At 40.4% G+C, this 24,174-nt stretch overlaps 1 pseudogene across 1 annotated transcript; it reads left to right on the forward strand.

Annotated features, from left to right (window-relative positions):
• Positions 1–19,809: 19,809 nt before the first annotated feature.
• LOC147609817 (bifunctional pinoresinol-lariciresinol reductase 2-like) lies at positions 19,810–21,210 on the forward strand (annotated as a pseudogene). The gene is made up of 5 exons (XR_015264211.1): positions 19,810–19,985; positions 20,129–20,276; positions 20,517–20,759; positions 20,854–21,057; positions 21,145–21,210. The product of XR_015264211.1 is annotated as a bifunctional pinoresinol-lariciresinol reductase 2-like (transcript).
• Positions 21,211–24,174: the final 2,964 nt, after the last annotated feature.

Raw genomic sequence — 24,174 nt, forward strand, 5'->3', positions numbered from 1 at the left:
GTAGCGAAATAACGATGCATAGCGGCGGTGAAAAATGCTACTATACTGTAAAAATATCCCGCTTTTTTACCGTCGCGTAGTTTTATCTTTTGAATACAATAAACTTGTACTCTTAGTTTTTGTTTTGCAAGTTTATGCCTTGTCTATCACTTCTACGTCTCCTAGCCTATCCTCCTTAAGCTGAAGCAAGATATGTCTACTGTTTTCATTTATCTCCTATGCGTTTGAGTATTTCCTTTCTCTTTTCTCTGTTTTAGGTATTTCATTTCTTCTTTCTCCCTTCTTCTTCCCTAATTAAGATCTCCTACCCATGCATGATTGACAACCTAGTAGTTGTGGGTGTGCTCTGCATCGCTATTATTGAAATAGCAAATGGGCCACGAGCGGATCGAGCAGCTGGGTTGTAGCTAGGCCACCTAGATCCCTCAATCAAGAGACTAGAGAACTCGATGAATATGTTTTGATCTAAGTAGGAGAGTAAGGTTGAGTGTAGATGGATGGTGACAAAGAAGTTAGAAGGTGGGCTCAATGAGACGAGAAGACGGAGCATATATCGTCAAGCAGAGGAAGACGATATCATTGAAAAATAATCCATCATTTCTCGTTTTAATAATAGAAGTATATGTACTAGATGCCTCACATTTCATTATCGGCCACCTAGATCCATACCCCTCCCATGGCCATTCCAAGGTCAACAAAGAGATTTAATACATTGCTAGTGGTGGACTTTGCATCATGATCATCACCACAATCAATAATATCATCATCCCCAACAACAACATCGTGTCGTGCGTTTATGCATGCAACACCTTCACCTACATTGGTGTAGGTGGTAACTCATACTCTATATCTTCCATTTACTCATCCAGATTTGCATCTTGCACTCCCATCTCTTCAATAAAAGCTCCTCAATGTCTTCATCTTGGAAAAAAGCCTTTGAATGAGAAGCAACTTTTAAGAGATAACATTACTTCCTAGCATGCATGTCCAATTAAAGCACAACCTATCAACAAGGAGGGGGACCGAGTATTGAGCATGCACATATAATGTAAATAATAGTGTACATGTCCAATTGAAGCACGATCTATTAACTAGGAGGGGGATTGAGTGTTAAGCATGAATATATGATGTAAATAATGGTGTACATGTTTAAAATGTTAAGGTGGTATGAGGAGTCCTTATCTTGTTACTAGAACTTCATTGAGTCTATTGCCATGATCACACTTAGATGCCTTCTCACAGTTGCTTGAGGAACAACGCACAACACATTTGACATCCAATAAGAAATTTCCAACTTGAAGGATATTCTTAATCATGCCATACTAATCAAGCATTCTCCCATCCACTTGTCCAAAACTTTCCATGACCATAATCTTATGCATTTCTCTCAGAGCAGCATTAAGCACTAATCGCATAAATGCTTGAATGAATAATGCATGAATGTATACACATTAAGCTTAATGCATGAACACATAAGCTTAAGCATGCATAATGCATTAAGCCTATGCAATAAGCTTAATGCATTAATGTATTCATAAGCTTAATGCATTCATGTATTCATAAGCTTAATGTATGAATGCATAATGCAATAAGATTAATGCATCATGCATAAGATTAATGCTTTGTGCTTAATGCATGCATAATTACTAGAGGCAAAACTTATGTGAGAAATAATTCGTGGCTCCCTAATGTGTAAAAATAACAAAGATTAACATTAACGAGCTTACCTCATGCCTTTTAGAAGCTTGTACGTGGTTGATATTCCTTAGAGAAGATTGCCTTAAAAAGATAAGTAAAGTTTTTATTTACAAAAAAATATTAATATAACTAGTTAAGCATTCAAGAGAGCATACAAGCATACAAGAGAGCATACAAGCATACAAGAAGAGAAGAAAGCATACTCCGGGAGGGAAGGGGGGGTCACTCATAAATATGTAAGCGTAGCACGTGGGTTCAACAGAGAGGATTTTTAAATTCCCTTTCTTATGCATTTATTTATCACAGGAGGCAAGCAAGCATTCTTAGAGGGGGTCACTCATATGTAAGCATAGCATGTGGGTTCAACAGAAAGGATTTTTAAAATCCTTTTTTAACACGTTTCTTATACACACAAGGGTACCATTTAAAGGGGGTATTCACAGATTGAATAGAAAAAATTTTGTTTTATTCATGAAAAGTTCACAGATAAGGGTTCTTTAAAATAGGCTTTGAATGCAGGTGATACAGAGGGTTTACTTAAGGTAACCCCCCCCCCCCCCCCGCGAGCAAGGATATAAGAGAAAAAGCTTTACATTTGAGGCAAGCCTAAAATCCTAGAAATTAGTGCAATTTGGAAAAAAAAAAGATTAAAGAAAAAAAAGAAGATAAGGATATGGTACATAGCTTGATATGGCTTGCTTGTGATGCTTGTAGAGGATGGGCCTTGCTTCATTGTGAATGGAGAGGAGGGTTTGTTGTGAAGGATGTAGGGTTTTAAAGGTGAAAGTTTTTCTTATTTCGAGAAGGTGGCAAGGTAGAAGGGCGGGAGGGATTGTGAGGGAAGAGAGGAAAAGGGCTTGTGAGGCTTCTGAATGGAGAAGAGGAGAAGGGCTTATGAAATTAAGGGAGGTCTTTTTAAGGAAGAAGGGCTTGTAAATGTCAAGGGAGGTATTGTGAAGGGCTTGTGAAGGGCAAGGGAGGATAAGAGATTAGGTAGCCTTCACCATAGCCCGTTCTTCAGTGTAGTAGTAAACTCAACAATAACAAAGCACACGATATAGCGCACGGGAGGGAGGTATCCAATATTTTTTCCAAGTGCATCGTAGCTATACGTCCGACTATGCACATGGCTCAACCTGAGCAGCCTCCTCATACTCTACCGGATTATATGAAGAAGGGATTTTCTCTCTTTCTACTACTACTTCTCCAGTGCTCCACTCTCATGTGTTGACACTTGCATGTGGTTGCATGCTGGGTGACACTTGCATGTGGTTGCATTCTGGGTGGAAGCATACTCTTTCCCTCAGGTGTCTATGAGAATGAAAATTGTGTGTACAGGTGCTCCAAGGAAAGAGGTTTTCGAGTAAGTATAGACTTTATTCTCTCTGCATTTTTTAAGTACTACGGCAACTCTATATCTGCCTTCAACAATTCAGAAAGATATCTCTTGTGAGGCTGGTATGTGTTGAAAACCTACAAAATTAAACCAAATCAAGGAAAAATAGTATTAAGAAAAATCAAGATCTCTTACCATATGAAGCTTTAATGGAGAGATCTTACTTAGGGAAGAAGAAGGGAGAAAGAGAAAAAGAAAAACTTAAAACAGAGAAAAGAGAAAGGAAATACTTGAACGCATAGGAGATAAATGAAAACAGTAGACATACCTTGCTTCAGCTTAAGGAGGATAGGCTAGGAGACATAGAAGTGATAGACAAGACATAAACCTGCAAAAAAAAAACTAAGAGTACAAGTTTATTGTATTCAAAAGATAAAACTACGCGGCAGTAAAAAAGCCAAATATTTTTACAGTATAGTAGCATTTTTTACACGCTACTATGCATCGTTATTACGCTGCTAGGAAGCAAAATATCCTATTTCACTACTAAAAGTGCTGGTTGATAGCGAAAAAGTGCTGCAAAGCAGCAAGATAGATCATCGTTGCTGAGCATCGTGCAAACCCCCAATATTTTCCTTCGAAAAACACTGCAAAAAATGTTGTTGTGCTCGTGATGTGTTGTAGTGCTTGCTTTCTTGTGGAGGAGGGTTTGTTGTGAAGAATTTAGGTTTTAAAGGTGAAGGTTTTACTTGCAAAAGGTGGCATGATAGAAGAGGAGAAGGTCTTGTGAGGGAGAAGAGGAGAAGGTCTTGTGAGGGAGAAGAGGAGAAGGGCTTGTAAGGCTTGCGAATGGAGAAGAGGAGAAGGGCTTATGAAAGTGAGAGAGGGCCTGTTAAGGGAGACGCAGTTGTCAATGGCAAGGGAGGGATTGTGAAGGGTAACGGAGGTGAAGAGATTAGGTAGCTTCTTGCACCATAGCTCCTTCACTGCAATAGTAAACTCAAGAATGAGAAAGCACGCGACATAGCGCATGGGAGTAACACCACTTCCTAGCATGCATGTCCTATTAAAGCACAACCTATCAACAAGGATGGGGACGGATTATTGAGCATGAACATATAATGTAAATAATGGTGTACATGTCCAATTGAAGCACAATCTATTAAAACTAGGAGGGGGATTGAGTGTTAAGCATGAATATATGATGTAAATAATGGTGTACATGTTTAAAATGTTAAGGTGGTATGAGGAGTCCTTATCCTATTACTAGAACTTCATTGAGTCTATTGCCACGATCACACTTGGATGCCTTCTCACAATTGCTTGAGGAACATGGCACAACACATTTGACATTCAATAAGAAATTTCCAACCTGAATGATAGTATTCTCCCATCCACTTGTCCAAAACTTTCCATGACCATAATCTTGTGCATTTCTCTCGGAGCATTAAGCAATAATCTTAATGCATTGTGCATTAATGCTTGAATGAATAATGCATGAATGTATACGCATTAAGCTTAATGCATGAACACATAAGCTTAAGCATGCATAATGCATTAAGCCTATGCAATAAGCTTAATGCATTCATGTATTCATAAGCTTAAGGTGTGAATGCATAATGCATTAAGCCTATGCAATAAGCTTAATGCATTCATGTATTCATAAGCTTAAGGTGTGAATGCATAATGCAATAAGATTAATGCATCATGCATAAGATTAATGCTTTGTGCTTAATGCATGCATAATTACTAGAGGCAAAACTTATGTGAGAAATAATTCGTGGCACCTGAATGTGTAAAAATAACAAAGATTAATGTCAAGGGGCTTATCTCTTATGCCTTTTAGAAGCTTGTACGTTGTTGATATTCCTTAGAGAAGATTGCCTTAAAAAGATAAGTAAAGTTTTTATTTATAAAAAACTATTAATATAACTAGTTAAGAATTCAAGAGAGCATACAAGCATACAAGAGAGCAAGAAAGCATACAAGAGAAGAAAGCATACTCCAGGGGGGAGGGGGGGTTACTCATAAATATGTAAGCGTAGCATGTGGGTTCAACAGAGAGGATTTTTAAAACCCCTTTCTTACGCACAGGAGGCAAGCAAGCATCCTTAGAGGGGGTCACTCATATATAAGCATAGCACGTGGGTTCAACAGAAAGGATTTTTAAAATCCTTTTTTAACACATTTCTTATACACACAAGGGTACCATTTAAAGGGGGTATTCACAGATTGAATAGAAAAAATTTTGTTTTATTCATGAAAAGTTCACAGATAAGGGTTCTTTAAAATAGGCTTTGAACGCATGTGATACAGAGGGTTTACTTAAGGTAAACCCCCCCGAGCAAGGATATAAGAGAACAAGCTTTACATTTGAGGCAAGCCTAAAACCCTAGCAATTAGTGCACTTTGAAAAAAAAAAAAGATAACAAAAAAAAAAGAAGATAAGGATATGGTACATAGCTTGATATGGCTTTCTTGTGATGCTTGTAGAGGATGGGCCTTGCTTCATTGTGCATGGAGAGGAGGGTTTGTTCTGAAGGATGTAGGGTTTTAAACGTGAAAGTTTTTCTTCCGAAGGTGGCAAGGTAGAAGGGCAGGAGGGATTGTGAGGGAAAAGAGGAGAAGGGCTTGTGAGGCTTTTGAATGGAGAAGAGGAGAAGGGCTTATGAAATTAAGGGAGAAGGGCTTGTGAATGGCAAGGGAGGTATTGTGAAGGGCTTATGAAATTAAGGGAAAAGAGGAGAAGGGCTTATGAAATTAAGGGAGAAGGGCTTGTGAATGGCAAGGGAGGTATTGTGAAGGGCTTGTGAAGGGCAAGGAAGGATAAGAGATTAGGTAGCCTTCACGATAGCCCGTTCACTCTAATAGTAAACTCAAGAATAACAAAGCACACGATATAGTGCACGGGAGAGAGGTATCCAATATGTTTTCCAAGTGCATCGCAGCTATACGTCGGACTATGCACATGGCTCAACCTGGGCAGCCTCCTCATACTCTACCGGATTATATGAAGAAGGAAATTTTTTCTCTTTCTGCTACTGCTTCTCCGGTGCTCCATTATCATGTGTTGACACTTGCATGTGGTTGCATTCTGGGTGGAAGCATACTCTTTCCCTTGGGTGTCTGTGAGAATAAAAATTATGTGTAGGGGTTCTCCAGGGGAAGAGGTTTCCGAGTAAGTATAGACTTTATTCTCTCTGTATTTTTAAAGTACTTTGGCAACTCTATTTTTGCCTTCAACAATTCAGAAAGATATCTCTTGTGAGGCTGGTATGTGTTGAAAATCTACAAAATTAAACCAAGTCAAGAAAAAAAAGTATTAAGAAAAATGAAGATCTCTTACCATATGAAGCTTTAATGGAGAGATCTTAATTAGGGAAGAAGAAGGGAGAAAGAAGAAAAGAAAAACTTAAAACAAAGGAAAGATAAAGGAAATACTCAAACGCATAGGAGATAAATGAAAACAGTAGACATACCTTACTTCAGCTTAAGGAGGATAGGCTAGGAGACGTAGAAGTGATAGACAAGGCATAAATCTGCAAAAAAAAACTAAGAGTATAAGTTTAGTGTATTCAAAAGATAAAACTACGCGGCTATAAAAAAGCGAGATATTTTTACAGTATAGTAGCATTTTTTCACCGCCGCTACGCAGCATTTTTTCATTACTGGGAAGCAAAATATCCTATTTCACTACTAAGAGTGCTGCTTGGTAGCGAAAAAGTGCTACGAAGCAGCGATAGATCGTTGTTGAGCATCGTGAAAACCCCCAATATTTTCCTTCAAAAAACGCTGCAAAAAATGTTGTTGTGCTCGTGATGTGTTGTAGTGCTTGCTTCCTTGTGAATGGAAAGGAGGGTTTGTTGTGAAGAATTTAGGGTTTTAAAGGTGAAGGTTTTGCTTGCAAAAGGTGGCACAATAGAAGAGGAGGAGGTCTTGTGAGGGAGAAGAGGAGAAGGGCTTGTGAGTCTTGCGAATGGAGAAGAGGAGAAGGGCTTATGAAAATAAGGGAGGGCTTGTTAAGGGAGACGCACTTGTGAATGGCAACAAGGGATGGGTTGTGAAGGGTAAGGGAGGTGAAGAGATTAGGTAGCTTGCACCATAGCTCCTTCACTGTAATAGTAAACTCAAGAACAAGAAAGCACGCGATATAGCACATGGGAGGAAGGTATCCAATTTATTCAAGGACGCACCTATACGTTTGACTATACACGTGGCTATGGGCACAGGATTAGCCACACCTATAGCTGCATAATTTCCAAATAGCTTATTTTGTGTTTGATGAAGTGGAATGGAGTATTCATGCACTTGTATCCCGTGTGTTGCTTTTTACATACCCACCATGCATAGACAATTTCTGATGCCTTCTCCTTCTGATGATGATGAGGCACTCGTGCAAAGTCAACATGAGTAGTAACATCAAAAGATTCCATGTCCATGTGAGAGATGCAAGGCAAAAACCGTGTGTAATCACAACAAATCACTATATAAAGCATGTGCAAGATTACAACCGATTTGAAGATGTACATCCACGTAGCTCGACAAGTGTATATATTCTCTATCTCAAGTTCTAATGCACATGATTTCGGTATTCATAAGATAGTCCATATTTTTCAAGACGAGGACAAGGAAGAGACGTCATAAAATGAGTGACTCTATGCCTCATTACTCACTATTCAGGATGACTACATAAAGGCCTTAGAGACCTCCATGATTCAATTGGGGTGAGCCCGCAAGCTCAACATGAAGAAGAAATGCCTCCACCAATGGCACATGAAGTCGATGAAGATTTGGGCATGGACAAGATGATAGATGACTTCTTTGAGAAAGAAGGAGAGGAGATGCCCAAAGCCACACTTGACAAAGATAAATTAAAACAAGCCACTTGCACTCCACTATACAAGAGATGTGCATACTCCACTATACAAGGGGAAAACATGAGAAATAAAGAAAGCATGTGGATAAGAGAGATCCAAAAAAAACTTGTTTTTGAAAGGAGGGAGGGAGGCTTAATGTTATAGTCACTCTCATCTAGGTGAATGCTAAAAAAGATACCTTTAGAATCTTCTAGCTAATTGGACACTCAACATGCAAAATTCGAGATGAATGAACAGGTTGAAACGAATAAGAACTAATATTATATTACTAAATCATATGAGATACAAAAATGATAAATTCATGGGCATGCCATGTGCTAGTTTTTGCAAGGGCGCCAGGGCATGCCTATGCATAGTCAAGCCTACACACACATCCATGGCTATGCTAAGCCTATGCCTAAGCAGAAGCATAGGCTATGGCTATGTATAAGCATAGGCTTAGATATGCATATTCATGTAAATGGTTGGCTATCTACGGAGCAATGAAGAAGATGAGAGAGTAGTTTGGAAAGTGCCACAAGGCTCGTAAGGACGATGGGACAACATGAAACAATGTATCATTGCCCGATAAAACTTTAGAAGGAGCCAAACAACACGAAACCTACCATACCCTCTAGATCTTGCACAACTACCCACCTTTCCTTCAAGAGCAAACGGCTTGATTTAACAATAACACAAGCAAAACATGATGGTGAAGCGATCATTGAGGAGGAGGAGGAGCTTGCAAAAGGCAATGAATGACATGTAAGTGATCGATCTCCTTGACTACTATCTTGTTAATAAATAAGAAAGTGTATTTATCATGCATCACCTTACAAGCTAATTCTTGGTGTGCTTGTAGTATTGTGAATATGGTGCACTATGGTCACATGGTTGACATTTTTGAGTGGAACGAATAGATCACAAAAGAATAATGTTTGATAATAACGACGTCAAGGCTAACTTCATGGAAGAAATCCAGTGAAGTGCAATTGACTTGAATGTCAAAGTTGGTATGCTTTATTATTGTGGAACCATTCAAAAGATAATCAATGTTGTTTTTAGAAGGTTTGACATGTTTATCTTTGATGTGAAGTGGTAAAAGGTAGTAAACAAATGGATGAAATATAATTGTAAGGAAAGACAAGAGTGGGTTTGTTCAAGTTGACTTCACGAAGTTTTGGACTGACCATAGGGACACCTTTATGCTATCAGAACATTGTGAGCAAGTCATCTTTAAAGCAGATCCGAAGGATCTAAGATGCCACTTTATAGTCCATAGGGACACCTTTATGCTATCAGAACATTGTGAGCAAGTCATCTTTAAAGCAGATCCAAAGGATCTAAGATGCCACTTTATAGTCCAAGTTTCTTCTTCTAGCAAGGAAATTTTTGAAGACAAAGGGCTAGAATAAGAACGAGTGAATCATAATGATAGAGTTGATATTATCAAAACTCAAGAGCTAAATAATAGAGTTGATGTTGAAATCCAAGAGCCAATTGCGACTAATATAGTAGCTGTCATATACTAGGCTTGAGGGACAGATTCAAGAGCATAGGGAAGAAAGGTCATCAAGTTCTAATAGAGATCCAAGTACATGCGACGAAGGGCAACAAATAGAGATCCAAGTAAATGCGACGAAGGGCAACAAATAGAGATCCAAGTACATGCGACGAAGGGCAACAAATAGAGATCCAAGTACATGCGACGAAGGGCAACAAATAGAGATCCAAGTACATGCGACGAAGGTCATCAAGTTCTAATAGAGATCCAAGTACATGCGACGAAGGGCAACAAATAGATGATCTTGATCCTACAGAAGAACGAGACATAATTTGACCAATTGGTTCAGAATTCCTTAAGTGATATTGCATTACTTGAAATTGATCTTTTTCGGACCATGGATCTAGCCAAGAATGATAGAATAGATGATGATCTATGACTTTGCAATATTAGTATACATATGCAAGGTTTCACTACTACTACTGTCTCATTGTTGACTCTCTTGCACAACATCAGTTATTCACAGTTTACTCCCTCGTGTGCAGCAATATTAGAATATAGTGATATTTTTTTTTCACATTGAAATACACATTTTTAATATCCTAGATGAGCTGAAAAGAACAAAAGCTGGTAATTTTAAGTGTAAATATGAGGAGGCTTTTTTCAAAAAACAAATCTTGTATTTTTACCGACACTGATACTGACGTCTATATCAACATCTATGCGCCAATATCTGACTGTTGGTACACCCAACGATCAATACTTTACTCATTCTCATCAATCTATTTTGAGTGTTGTGTGTGCTTCAATCTATGTCTTCTTGCTTGTTGCTGCATCTATGTGTGTGTTGGTTCTTTGATCTCTACTCCAATAATTGGTATTAGAGAAGCTTGTCTTGGCTCTCACCCCCTTGTCATGTTCTCCTAGAGTTTCTCTTTTAATTATCTCATATTGAGCTATCCTCTTAAGTGGAGAAGGTATACTCTATATTGTATAGTTATCTAGATTAACAAGGTTTTTGCACATTTCAAAGCATTTTATGTGCGATTCGGGACTTGTTTGCATTCTTTAAGGTTTTCATATGAATGCCAGGGGAGTGTGACTGTTGAGGTAAATTTTATATCATACACCGCATTCAGCACATACATTCCGAAGCAAATCTTTTGCAAAGCTCATAACATGGCAATATGCCTACATATCATAGAGCACATGGCTAGTGGTAGTAGTAAACTGAAATTTTCCTCCATGGAAAGTCAATAAAGAAGGGTCATGTGATACTAGCTTTTCTTGTACCCCTAGAAAGTACAAGTTCAAGAACATAGATGTGTGCCTTAAGCCTCTAATCTTGCCCTTGATGCGTTTGGCCCATTTGCTTAATCTATATTCAACCATAGACATTCCGAATAATTTAGGCACTCACCACAAAGGTTATGCTGGATTTAGTAATGCGCTTGAATGTGTGATAGACATCTTTACACCCCGCTCGCAAGCTTATAAACACCGGGCTATATACATGTGCAGACGTGGATTGGTCACGGTTGTGCCATAGTGGACGTGGTAAGGCACATGCTTGGGATGAGCAAGGTACTGGGTTTGAATCCCACCTCCCACATATCTATACACGTGATGTCTAAACATGTGTCTGTACATATGTTCATAATATTTTGCACGGACCAATGTTTGGACATGGCACTGGGACTTAGAAAAATTTCTAAGTCCCAAAGCCAAATGACCGGCTACCGGGGTCAATGGGGTGCCACGTATAGTGGCACCCCGAAATCTACTCGTCGTACCACACTGATCATAAATAAAACCTACATTAATAGCTATGCTTCCTACAACAACTGGTACTTTTAAGTTAGCTTCCTACATTAATAGCTATGTTTCCTATATTAAAGGTAGCTAGCTTCCTATACAACAACCGGTGTTGCAAGATGAGCCAATGGACAAAACATTGACGTTCCAGGTTACTTTAGATACACTACTCAAACAATCAATGGCGATATGGAATTTACATTCCATGTTACCCTAGATTCCCTTAAGTATGATGTCATCCTTGGCGGAACTTGGATAGGTGAATCGTTGTGTTCAATAGATGAATCCATGCAAACAGTCACCTTGAACACTCTTACAAGCAATAGATGAATCCATGCAAACAGTCACCTTGAACACTCTTACAAGCAATGTAAAATTGCTATCACGGGAAGAAGAGACCTTGCAAGAGCTGGAACTTCCAAAATATCTTACTGAAGAGATCCCTAGGATTTTGGTGGGATTGGAACTTTCAAATAAAATCACCATAGCTCAAGCACAGCTTTATCCAACACGATAACATAGTCTCATGACCCTCCGGCTATGGGATTTGTTAGGTCAACCAACACTCACAGCACATCCTAAAAGGATTACCTTTACACAAGACTTGAACATGGCATGTTTGGGGTATTTTGAACATATAATGTATATTGAAACTAACCCCCTTACTTGCAAGTTTTTTGTGGTTGAGTATGTGTCGGAAGTAGATTTGATCTTGGGGCGTAAATGGACTATTGTTGCCCAAGCACCATTGTGCTTTGCTATAGCGATAGAGTCATCATGATGGTGGTCAATGACAAAAAGTTGACAATATCATAGTGCAAGGAAGAGGATCCAACTTTAATGGATATCTATGATGCTGTGCTGAATGCAAAAGCCCCTCTACACAATGACCTCATCTGCATCAAAACAACCGAATCCGATAAAGCATCTACTCCTTCAACCCCATGCTCACCTACACAATGACCTACCATCTGCGTGTCAAAACAACCGAATCCGATAAAGCATCTACTCCTTCAACCCCATGCTTACCTACAAAATTCAATGCCAAAACCTCGCAATCAGTAGCTATTCCAAAAGAAGTTCCCACAGCTAAACCATCTATCTCTAACAAGGAACTCAAAGGAAAGACCCCAGAACCTATGCATCTTCATCAACAAACCTCATCAAAGGAGACAACCACATGCTCAAGGCCTCGTCATCGGACATCCACTCCACAAGAGACTCTAACCTCATCATCATCAACACTGCCCATGAGTCTTAAACCTGCAGCCTCAGCACCAGCCAAAGTCAAGGAGGGACCATAACCTTCCACATCAACCCAAAAGAAAACTCCACCAAGACTCCCACAATCACGATATCTTAATAGTATCAAAATGTGGGTGGAGAAGCAGCTACTTGGAGCTCAAGGCTACTATGAAGGTGCCAATCACATTTGGGTGCCTCGACAATCAAAACCTCTTCCTCAACGTAGCACTCGGAGGCCAAGGAAAAAGAAAAGTACTCCACAACACAGTCCACAAAAGCCTAAGCCAGTTTATCAAAAAACTCCACCAAGTCAAGTGTGGGTACCAAAAACACTGCTGCTCTACAGGCACAAGGGTTCTACCAAAGAAATACCAAAGCTTGGGTCCCCAAGCATATCACAAAGTCCCCTAAGCTTGCACAAAGAAGAAAGCCTCAGCACCAAGCACATCGGCCACCAGTTTACAATGTTCATCAAAGATGGGTGCCTGTGCCTGTGCTTCAACAAGGATACTATGATGGTAATCCCATCATATGGTTGCCAAAATCAAACAATGTGAAGAAAACCTCACCACCGACTTCAACCCCAACAACTTCGACAAGAATGGAGGCCCAAGCAACAGCAAGCAAATCACTCAACCACTCTCATGCATTTAGCACCAACACAAGAGCTTGTCTATTCAAGTAAACAATCAGCAATCTTCCCTACTACCTTGACAACATTTGAGCAACAAATTCAAGAATCAATACCCACATCGGCAACGGAGACTTATGAGCGCATCCATGACAAAATAACAATGCTCTTGTCACCCCTTTGGAAGTGAGAAATGAGTGCACAAGAACCTGTTGCTCACAAGTCAGGACCTAGTTGTCCCATAAAATCAATATAAAATTAAAAATAAAAAAAAGGGGGCCAAAAACCTGTGACTTCATGGGGTCAAAACCTCCAATCTCATGAGTTCAGGTTTCTAAACAATACAGTCTCACGGCTTAAGCACTTGCACTTTCACAATTTAAGCCTCATCATGGATTAAGCCATATCACGCATTACCACATTCCCAAAACGATCTTCAATAGCCGTTATATATTTGTTATTGCTTACTATTCTTTTGGCTAAATTAATGTAGCATTGCTCCATGAGTACCTATCCATACTCATGCACTAGAGAACATTTGAACCAAAGCCTCACCATTGACAACTTCCAGGTAGATCTCTGGATGGGGGGCCATGGTGGGCGAAAGCCTGGTCAATGATGGTACAACCCATCACCTTGAATTTTCCTTCAAATTACAAACCTCTCCAAACAACGCCACAATCTTCACAACTCAATGATTTTCAATTCCTAGTGAAGCTCTCTATATTAGCCTCGCAAGTCGATGTAATTCTTTCAATCCTCACCCTACAAGTGGCTACTTCAACACAGAGCAGTTCAATAAGAGTCTATATGACTCAATTCTTGTACTTCATGTAAATTTGCTTCATAAGAGCACTTAAATATACATAAAAACATAAAAAGCACATGGACAGAAGAAGACAGGAACAAGTCCTTCTCAACAACATTTGACAAGAATCATGCTGCACAAAGGGACATCATCAAAATCCAATTACTTCAAATGGTGAATGTCACTCTTTAATGAATCAAATGAGGAACTAAGAATCACCATCTCGTTTTGATTAAGTCTACGTTCCTCCAAAATCCTTCCCTCTCTTCTCTCCCATTAGTAATCCCTCTCTTCTCTCCCATTATTAACATCTCTTAGTGTCTCCACTAACAAAAATCACATGTAACCTTGCTGATGATTGCTAAAACAAATTGAGCCAAAAAACAAGGACTCACACAAATATAAAAATGCAATCTTTCACAAAAAATCCTACCCCCACCCCGTTAGGAATTCCCAATACACCCACTAACCTATTCATTCATTAACTAGCTTTTCTTATTCCTTCCGGAGGAACAAACACCATTGAACATCACTCAACATCAACACTGTCAACAAATCTTGTTCATTCTCCCCACACAAAGGTCTTCAACACACGCAATCGCCCATCAGGAAGTTGGGGATGTTAATCCAATTCTAGGATTAACAAGAGCTGTAAGATTCCTCCCCATCCCCTCAAGATGTCGAGTTTCTTCCCCTGTAATCAATCCCCTTTTCAGAATAATAAAAGGTCTTGTTTCTACCTGTTTTAGCCTAGAGAGAGAAAATATTCTAGAGAGAGATAATTCAATTTTTAGATATCTTTGGATGGAAAAATATCCTTTCTTATTAAAATAAATATCCTTTCTTATTAAAATAAATTCTCCCAAAACAGAAGTTAAAAAAAAATCCTAAGGTGCATTAGAAATGAATTATAATCTGCACAAAAGACCTTAGCCTAAGGGTCCAGATTTTTTAAAAATTTTGGATTAAGGTTCTGAGGGACCAATAAGATTAATCCAAATGTAGGGAGAAGATAAATTGAAGAATAAAAGAAAAACTCCCAAAAAATGAGTAAATACTCACATAAGATGAAGAGTGGACTAAGGACCAAAGAAAACATTAAAAAAACTAAATTTTGACACCTCAGAGTAGGGATTCCCCCTCATGAAGGAGGTGCCTTTTTTCTCATCATTACTCCCCAATTTTAAATCAATTAAATGAGATATTGCATCTTTCCTCTCTCCTATTTCAAGTCTAGTTCCAAAAAGTAAGCTGAACTGACCCAAAAATGGTCTCAAAAATTGACCAAAGTGATCTAAAAAATTCTAGAACCAGTTTTCTTGGTTTGAGGCTCACTTTTTCCTATAAATATAAGCCTCCCCCTTTGTAAAAGCTTAATGGTGTTTATGCACTGTTACTCTACTCTCCTACCTAGAGCCATTTACATTGAATTTTCTTGATAATTCAATTGTTTTTTATTTAATCCTCTCCAAAGTAATTGGTGGCCACTCTTGCTTCAAACAAGAGTAGAACCCTCAATCCCTCAAGCCAAGGAAAGCTTACAACTCTATGCAAGCTAAATTTTTCTTACGTTTTAATTTTAAATCTATGGTTTCTTAATTTTCTTGTTTTATAGTTGATTAAAGTAAACTCTAATCCTATGCCTTGATGAAAAGGCCACCCCCTTCTCTTCTTTATTATAATTCAGCCTTTCTTTATTATTATAAGTCAGCCTTTCTTTATCCTAGAATGTTTAACAAAAAGATTAAATAAACTTTTCTTATTGTTTACTCTCTTGGAAATTGAAAATTATGTAGATTAGAGTCCTTTACATCTAATTGGGGTTAATTTAAATTGAAACTAGAATGTTAAAAATGAGAAATGGTTAGCCATACAAAGGAGGTTATGGTAAAATTTTCTAGAATTTTGTGAAAAAGAAAGTTTATTTTTATGTTATTCCAAAAGAGTAATTCCCACCGTTTGTGCATTCTAAAAGAAATATTCTAATTTACTCCATGTACATATTCACCTATGAATATGCATGGATATCACTGATAGTAATTATTAAAATTAATTTCTATGCATAGAAAGATGCATAATGAAAACTTTTTAATTACCACCTACCCCAATGTAGGTGAAGGTGTCGCATGCATAAACACATGACATGATGATGTTGTTGGGGATGATGATATTATTGATTGTGGTGATGATCATGATGCAAAGTCCACCACTAGTAATGTATTAAATCTCTTAGTTGGCCTTGGAATGGCCATGGGAGGGGTATGGATCTAGGTGGCCGATAATGAAATGTGAGGCATCTAGTACATATACTTCTATTCTTAATATAAGAAATGATGGATTATTTTTCATTGATATCCTCTTCCTCTGCTCGACGATATATGCTCTGTCTTCTCGTCTCATTCAACCCACCTTCTAACTTCTTTGTCACCATCCATCTACACTCAACCTTACTCTCCTACTTAGATCAAAACATGTTCATCGAGTTCTCTAGTCTTGATTAAAGGATCAAGGTGGCTTGGCTACAGCCCCACTGTCGATCGGCTCGTGGCCCATTTGCTATTCTGATAATACTGATGCAGAGTAGCACACTCAACTACTAGGTTGTCAATCATGCATGGGTAGGCCTCTATTGTGTTGTGTGTACTGGCGCCGCTATTGTGCTAGCAATAGTCTCCCTTGTTGGCAGTTACCATGCTGATAGCTTGGCTAAACACACTCGGCTCCTCGCTCATCAATCATGCTTGGTAGACCTCCATTGTGTTGTAGAGATGGATGTCTTAGATTGCGGAGTTATTCATGGTTTGGTAAGCTTACTCTTTTGCGCAAGCTTAGCTATTAGTATAGTTTGTATTTATGAAAGCCTTGTGAGTGGTTTAGACATTTGATTTTAAACACATGTAAGCTAGCATCATGTGGTTGTGTGGTGCTTGAGAACGGAGATAATATTGTAATCTTTTGGTTAATATACTAATAATAGACTTTGTGTGTTATCTTTGTATTCTCAAGGCTCTAACAACATTTAAATGAATTTTGCAGGTTGAGTGCCCATGTGGGAACAGCTCTGAAATCGAAGGGTTCGAAGAGGCAAAGAGCGAATGTAAATCCACCTTTATTAGAGGGAGACTGAATCTACTTATACTGCTATGAGGATTGCAATGTTTTTGGATTGTGAAGTTATTCATGGTAGGAAATCTTCATACATGCTCTTTGCACACAAAGAAAAGGAACTTTTAAGTAAGCATAGCTATTCATGTAGGTAAGATTTATGAGCATTATGAGATGAGTGGTTAGACTTTTGCTTTGAAATATGTGCAAGCTAGCGGTTTCATTTGGCTTGTGTAGTGCTTGCAAAGAGAGACAATTGATATTGTAATGTTTTGGTTACCAAGTTTTTGTGCAATGTCTTCCTATTCTCAAGGCGGTAAGGACATTTACACAAAATTTGCATGTTGAGTGTCCATGTGGATGCATGCCAAAAATTGAGCCTCTCTTTAAAGTACCGGTTGTTGTATAGGAAGCTTGCTACCTTTAATGTAGGAAGCTAACTTAAAAGTACCGGCTGTTGTAGGAAGCATATTTATTAATGTAGGTTGTATTAATGATTAGTGGTACGAGGATGAGTGGTTAGACTTTTGATTTGGGACATGTGGCGGTGTCATATGGCTTGTGCAGTGCTTGAGAAAAGAGAGAATACTGTAATCTTTTGGTTTCTTGTAATATTAAGGTTTTTGTGTAGTTGGAAGCATAGTTGGTTTTTGAGAGACAACGCCTGTTTTTGAGCATTGCGGCCGTAAAAATACTTGCAAATTTCCAAAATACCCATCAATGGTTACACTAAAATAGAAAAAAAAAAGACTTGCTAGCTATTTCACCAAACCCATCAATTTTGAAAGGCCCCAAGGTGTCTGGCTGGAAGGTCATAAATCTTTTGCATGTTGAGTGTCCATATTGTGGATGCCTTTAAAAGGCCTGGTGAAAATTGGTTGGGTTTTTAAAGTATCGGTTGAGTTGTTGTTGTTGTCGACCTTTATTTCGAACTTATTACGTTCCAGACCATGGAGTAACTTATTTCTTACATGGAGTGTTCCATTTGACTACAACCTATACTCTAACTTGGCTCATAAAGACCTCTACTATAATTTACAAGCTCATAAAGGTGCTCTATTGGATGGATCATGGAGCTTGGACCTACGAAGGGGGACTCCTGTCCTTGATGTCTCCGTATTTTCATCAACTTGATATTCAGGAGGTTTGGCTGCTGCTCGGGTCAGGACACTAGACCACCCCCCAGCTCTCTACTAGTCTTTGTCTTTAATTTGCTGCTCTTTCAAAGCCGGTCCCCCAGCTCTCGAGTAGTACTCTTGCTCTAATTTAATGCTCTGCCCAAACTACCAGCACTAGCTTAATGCGTCTCTCATCTCTGTGAGCTCGTTCTGCATGAATATTGGCGACGTATCGCGGTTCTCGTCGTAGGCTTCTCTGATTCGCCTACCTACTTGAAACAGATAATTTATTATGGTGGTGCGATCAGCAAACTCTGAGCACTGCAAGTTTAATTAATTAGGAATGTTTTAATTTTATTAGCGTCTGTCCTGATCACTGTCTGTCAATTTGCCCTGCCAGCTTCCTGCTAATAACCTTTCTCACGTCTAATTATTAACTGCAGAGATCGTCGGGCGAAACGCTTGAAGAAGGCAGGCCGGACGCTGCTGGACTTCCACAACACATCTAACTAGTACAGCAAGCAGAACGGCCAGACAATGCCTAAAGTGTTCTCCTCTGTCTCATGATGATTAAATGGCGTTCGGCAAGCAGCAGCTAGGCCGGGTCTTAAATTTTAGGGCCTCTCTTTCCTAGTTTGATGTGCAAGAGCTTAAAATAAATCGTGGGGGAAGTAACCGTTGCATGAACGACGCGTAGCCGCTGCTTGCGACCAGGTGTCACCCATGCACCCCTTCCTCTGCATGCTAAGCCTCCATCGCCCCTGCCCTGCTTCCCTTTTCCGTCCTTCCTGCTGAACATCCCTTCGCTCTTCCCCCTCCCCCCGAGAGGGGGGAACGCTGTGCTAAGATGTCTCTGCAGGACGTTGTGCTTGCTGGAGCCTCTTCATCCTCGCATTCCGCACGTGAAGGAGCTGTTCCTCCGTCTCTGGTCCTGCATCAAGTGCCATTAAGGCCCCTCGGTGGTTCGCTCACCACGCCTAAGGCTTCTACTCCTCTCCTCACTACAAGAATGGTCTATACATAGCGACCCTCATATAAATATGAAGAAAATAGCGGGGGTCGCTTTCGTGGATGCTTATGCGACCTTTAAATTGCAGTTGTTTATGCCACCATTGTAGCGACCCTTGCAAACTGAAAATGAGTGGTTTATGCATCGAACTTGCGATGCATAAGCCACCTTTTTTTTTGGGTCGTTTATGCATCGCGAATTTTTAAAAAAACTAAAATGTGTTCATTTTCTTCGCCCGTTTCACGCGCACTATAGAGCAGCTTCAAACTTTGATTCCACGCCGCTCACGGCGGCACGCAGTTCGTCTCTCAATCCAAGCTCACGGTGGCCAGGTAAGGTGAGTGTTGTTGGGGTATCTATTTCACCAAAAGGAAAGGCACAGTGTTAGGGAGTGTAAGCACACTGCGCTTTGTCGGACGCTCTCCCACTTGAGAGTGTGTGCGTGTGTGTGTGTGTGAGAGAGAGGGAGAGAGAGAGAGAGAGAGAGAGTGTGTGTGTGTGTGAGAGAGAGGGAGAGAGAGAGAGAGTGTGTGTGTGTGTGAGAGAGGGAGAGAGAGAGAGAGTGTGTGTGTGTGTGCGAGCGCGCGCGTGTGGCTACGTAATTAGAGACAATGCGCGAGCGCGCGTGTGTGGCTGCGTAATTAGAGACAATGCGCCCTCCCGACGCACTCTCTCGTACAAGCAATGTCACAGCCCAGTCGTGTGCTGATATTTGGCGCTACTGGTTACATTGGCAAGCACATCGCCCAGGCGAGCTTGGATGCTGGGCACCCTACGTTTCTCTTTGTCCGCCCGAACATAGCCTTCGATGTTCACAAGGCCCAGCTCTTGATGTCCCTCAAGAGATCCCCTTCTTGAAGGTTAAAAATAAAACCCCAACTGCACCGTCCCTCAGCCTCGAATCAAAGTTGTGAACAGTGCAATACTTGAAATTACTTATTTGAATTAAAGTAAATGTTCCAATGATTATTCCATTCCTTTGAGACTAATTTCTGTGCTTCAGTACCTAATTGCAGGGCAGCGTAGAAGATCATAGCAGCCAGGTAGATGCAGTGAAGCAAGTAGACATTGTGATATCAGCCATGGGTGAACACAAACTTCTAGATCAACTGAAGCTGATAGAGGCCATGAAAGAAGCTGGGAACATCGAGGTAAAATCAGCAGCTGTAAAGATGCAGGATTTAATGATGAGAGTTAGGACGACTAATTTTTCATGAGCTAGATAGCGACGAGGAATAGGTAGATGACTGATAGAAAGCAGACGGTGATAATCATGATTGGATTTGTTTATTGCAATCAGCAGTGACATGATGAATGCAGCAGGCATGATTAATTAATTGGGCATCAAGGTTAATTCAGAAGCATTGCATGCGTGTTAATGGTGGGTGTAGAGTTTTTTGCCTTCGGAGTATGGGATGGATCCGGACCATCTGGTGGACTGTCCGTCGCGCTGGTGGGTGATTTGTTTGCAGAAAAGAGACAAGTCCGGCGAGCTGTGGAGAAGGCGGGGATCCCGTACACCTACGTCTAGGCCAACTGCTTTGCCGGCTACTTCCTGGCTGGCCTTGCTCAGTATGGCCGGTTCTTGCCACCCACGGACAGCGTGGTCATCTACGGTGATGGCATTCAAAAAGGTCAAATCCTATGTATAACATTTTTGCCATATTTTTTTCGAAGGTTTACACCTTAGATTATGAATTAATTTCGAGATAATTTGAGGCTTTGCAGTAATCTGGGTGAGAGAGGAGGATGCTGGAGCTTATGTGATCAAAACTATAGAGGATCCTCGTGTAGTAAACATGACTGTCTACATTCGCCCAGCAGCAAACGTCCTTTCTCAAAACGAGGTGGTGGCCATTTGGGAAGAGCAGTCAGGAACAGCACTACAAAAGACCCACATTCTTGAGTCTACATGGCTTAAGGACATGCATGGTAAGCATACATTCTCTCTTCATGATATAGATTTATATGAATTTTCTAAATCTGTGATGCATCTCTACATCTCTACATTATCTTAAGGGTTTCACAAAGCTGCCACGTGGTAAGAATTCGGAGGTTCGGGAAGGGGAAGAGGAGGTTTGGGTACGTGCGAAGCACGGGTTCCCAACTAGTATTTACGATAAGGTCTTGTTCTCTCTCCTTCCTTCACGAAATAGACACAGCAAGGAAAACCTATATTCTTGAGTTACGATAAGCGATAGCTTCTTTCACTTTAGTAATAACCTTTAGTTATGTTAATGTTTGAGTATGCAAAAGATAATAAATATTAGATAAAGTACTCATAATAACCTTCCTTTGGTTTAGTCCGACAAAGATTATGAATATTTGGTGAAATAATATTCATAATAACTTTCCTTATAGAGAGAAACTTAGTGGAGAGATGTTGTAACTAGTTGCAAAATGCATTAACATTAAACTTTTCTTATAGAGAGAAACTTAGTGGAGAGAAGTTGTAACTAGTTGCAAAATGCATTAACATTAAATGAGGGAGGGACATCTTCTCTAGTATCTGCACCATGGTGTCGCGGAACTCAAAATTCGAGGAGTGACTCTAGCAATCTCGAAGATGCATTGGAAAACTAGAAACTTGGAGTAGGCATCTTCCTCTTCCTACAATCATTCAAACATCAATTCAACTTATTTGTTTTAGTAGGATGTTTTTACTAATTAGCATTATGTTAGGTAAAACATTCATTGCAAAACTATCCTTAAATGACAATTCTTAGGAGCTAAGATCAGCCCTGATACCAATTGTAAGGTTCCTCCCTTTTAAAATGGGGGGAACACTTAAGATAGTCCACTAAGTCTTATCTTGGGAATTTTATCCTATTCATCGCGACACCTTGACCCTGTAGAGATTCAAGGATACGATTCATAGGTATGACCTAGCTCTATCCCGCAGGGGAAGCGTGATTTTCTAAACATCAAATCACCCATAGGGCGATTGATCATAAATTGGGCAACTACTAGACTTGATTTCCAGAGACAACGCTTTTTTCCTCATCTTATGCAAGGCACAGCTGCCGGCCTAGTCTTCTAGAATAGAGTTGCCCAAAGAACCTAATTATCTAGCGTAGGGCTTTCACTTAATCTGCTGGAAAGCTACCCGACTAATCGGGTCCACCCGTCCATAGGATGGGGCCGTCGGGGCATTCCATCCTCCCACTTTCCACCCTACTCACGCATCAATTTGTTTTCTGATTAATCCTACCACACTGTTTGACATAAATAAACATATTCCTTAATTAAGGCCCTTTTTCACAAGGTTTGTTAAAACAACCTTTTTACACAATACAATCATGCCAAAGACAAGATATATTTATAAAAAAAAAGTTTATACATGAGTCAATTCCATACAAGCCAAACCGGCTCTCTTATTCTTATATTGTCGATGATCTAGAATTCGGTCTTCCAACCTCTACATGCTAGGCAAAACCCTACGAGACCATACACCTCATCGTCGGCCACTCGCGAGGACTCAAGCCGGCCTGTCGCCCTCTCAGGCTCCATCGATTGATTCTCTCGCCCCTCAGAGGGATGTCTGCGCACTAGAGTGGGCTTATTTACCGCACTAGCCTGGGCCCTCAGAACTAGGCAGCCTCATAATCTCTCACCTCAATCGGCGATCCTTATTCTCCCAATGGTATGAGGGATACCTTGGGCCATTCTCAGGCTTCGCTACCGACGCCGCCCGGCTACACAAGCACGGAACGGAGTTAGCGTTGAAGCCAAGAAAAAAACCTTGAATTCTAAAGATAACAACTTCAATGCAATTTATTAAATATAGCTTTCACAATTCGTGAAGATAACAATTTCAACGCAATTTATCGAATACAGCATCACATAATTCGTAACTTCATACAATTTTTATGTCGTCATTTTAAAAGGAAAAGATATCATTCATTAACACTAATTTAAGAAAAATCTCTTCTTTTAAAAATTAACCAAGCTAACCTGGCCACCATTTCCTTGAGGAGCTTGAAAAGGGAGGGCTCAAGCCGCATTGGGAGCATCTTTCTTAATCTCGTTATTGTGCGCTTCTCTTGAGGCAATATTTTGATGTCTCCGAGAAGAGGCCATCTTAGACATCGCCTTGTAGAGCTCGCTGCTGTGATCGAAACGCTTTAGTCGGATCTTAATTCTGAGCTCGTTTGCTCACCGTATGAGCAAAAGAGTATGACGCACGAACCCTTTCTTAAGGCAAAAAACCCTTATTAAAGTCTACGCAAAAGGGGGGGGGATTATGAGATGTCCTTAAGGCAAAAAACGTGGAGAGGGCTGTGAGGGGCTGCTGTAAGTCTCTTCACACGGGGGGGAGAAGAGTTAAGGACACTGCCTCCTAGCAAGAGGGGAATGGAGGAAAATTAGCTTATCTGAGAAGAGGCAAATGAGGGGGTGTGATGAGAGGGGTGGCTGCAAGGGGCGGCTGTACTACAGCAAGTACGCTACACAGGGGCGGACAACGGTATGGACGACGGTACAACAGGGCATACGCAGCACAGAGATGCGTGCCGTCTGTGGAGCACCAGGGGTTTATATAGCTGAGGGGTGAGGGTACGGGCGCTGCGCAAAGCAAGGACGAAAGGACGGTACCTTCAAAGACTATGGATCAGTGGCCTGCATGGGTCTAGGGGAAAGGTACGGTGTCGGTTGTCCGAGAAAGGAGTGGTATGCATGTACCTTATCTGGTCTGGGGCAGCATGGGTGTCCACGTAGGGGTATGTGTGGACCATACAGTGGGCGGCTGTCCTTTGGTTCTTGGGCGGCCATTGTACGGGCACCCTAGTAAGTGTGTACATCCCAAATTTTGGAGCGGGGTATCCAAATTTGGGATGCCCGTCTCGATTTGCGTCCCGGACCGCCCTGGGAGGCGAAATTTTTTTTGTCCAGGAGGTTCTCCTGGTCGTTTGGGTTCAGACCGTTCGTCAATCTGACGCCCGGTCGTGTATTTATTAAAGTTTAAAGGTCGTCGCTTTTTAACTAAAATGACTAAAATTTGTATATAAGCTTGATCCGGTGTCCGTTTTGGATGTTGTAAAATCCTATATT

This window comes from Cibotium barometz, chromosome 50 (assembly GCF_041138505.1).
Source record: "Cibotium barometz isolate CiBa-2024 chromosome 50, ASM4113850v1, whole genome shotgun sequence".
NCBI classification, from domain to species: Eukaryota; Viridiplantae; Streptophyta; class Polypodiopsida; order Cyatheales; family Cibotiaceae; genus Cibotium; species Cibotium barometz.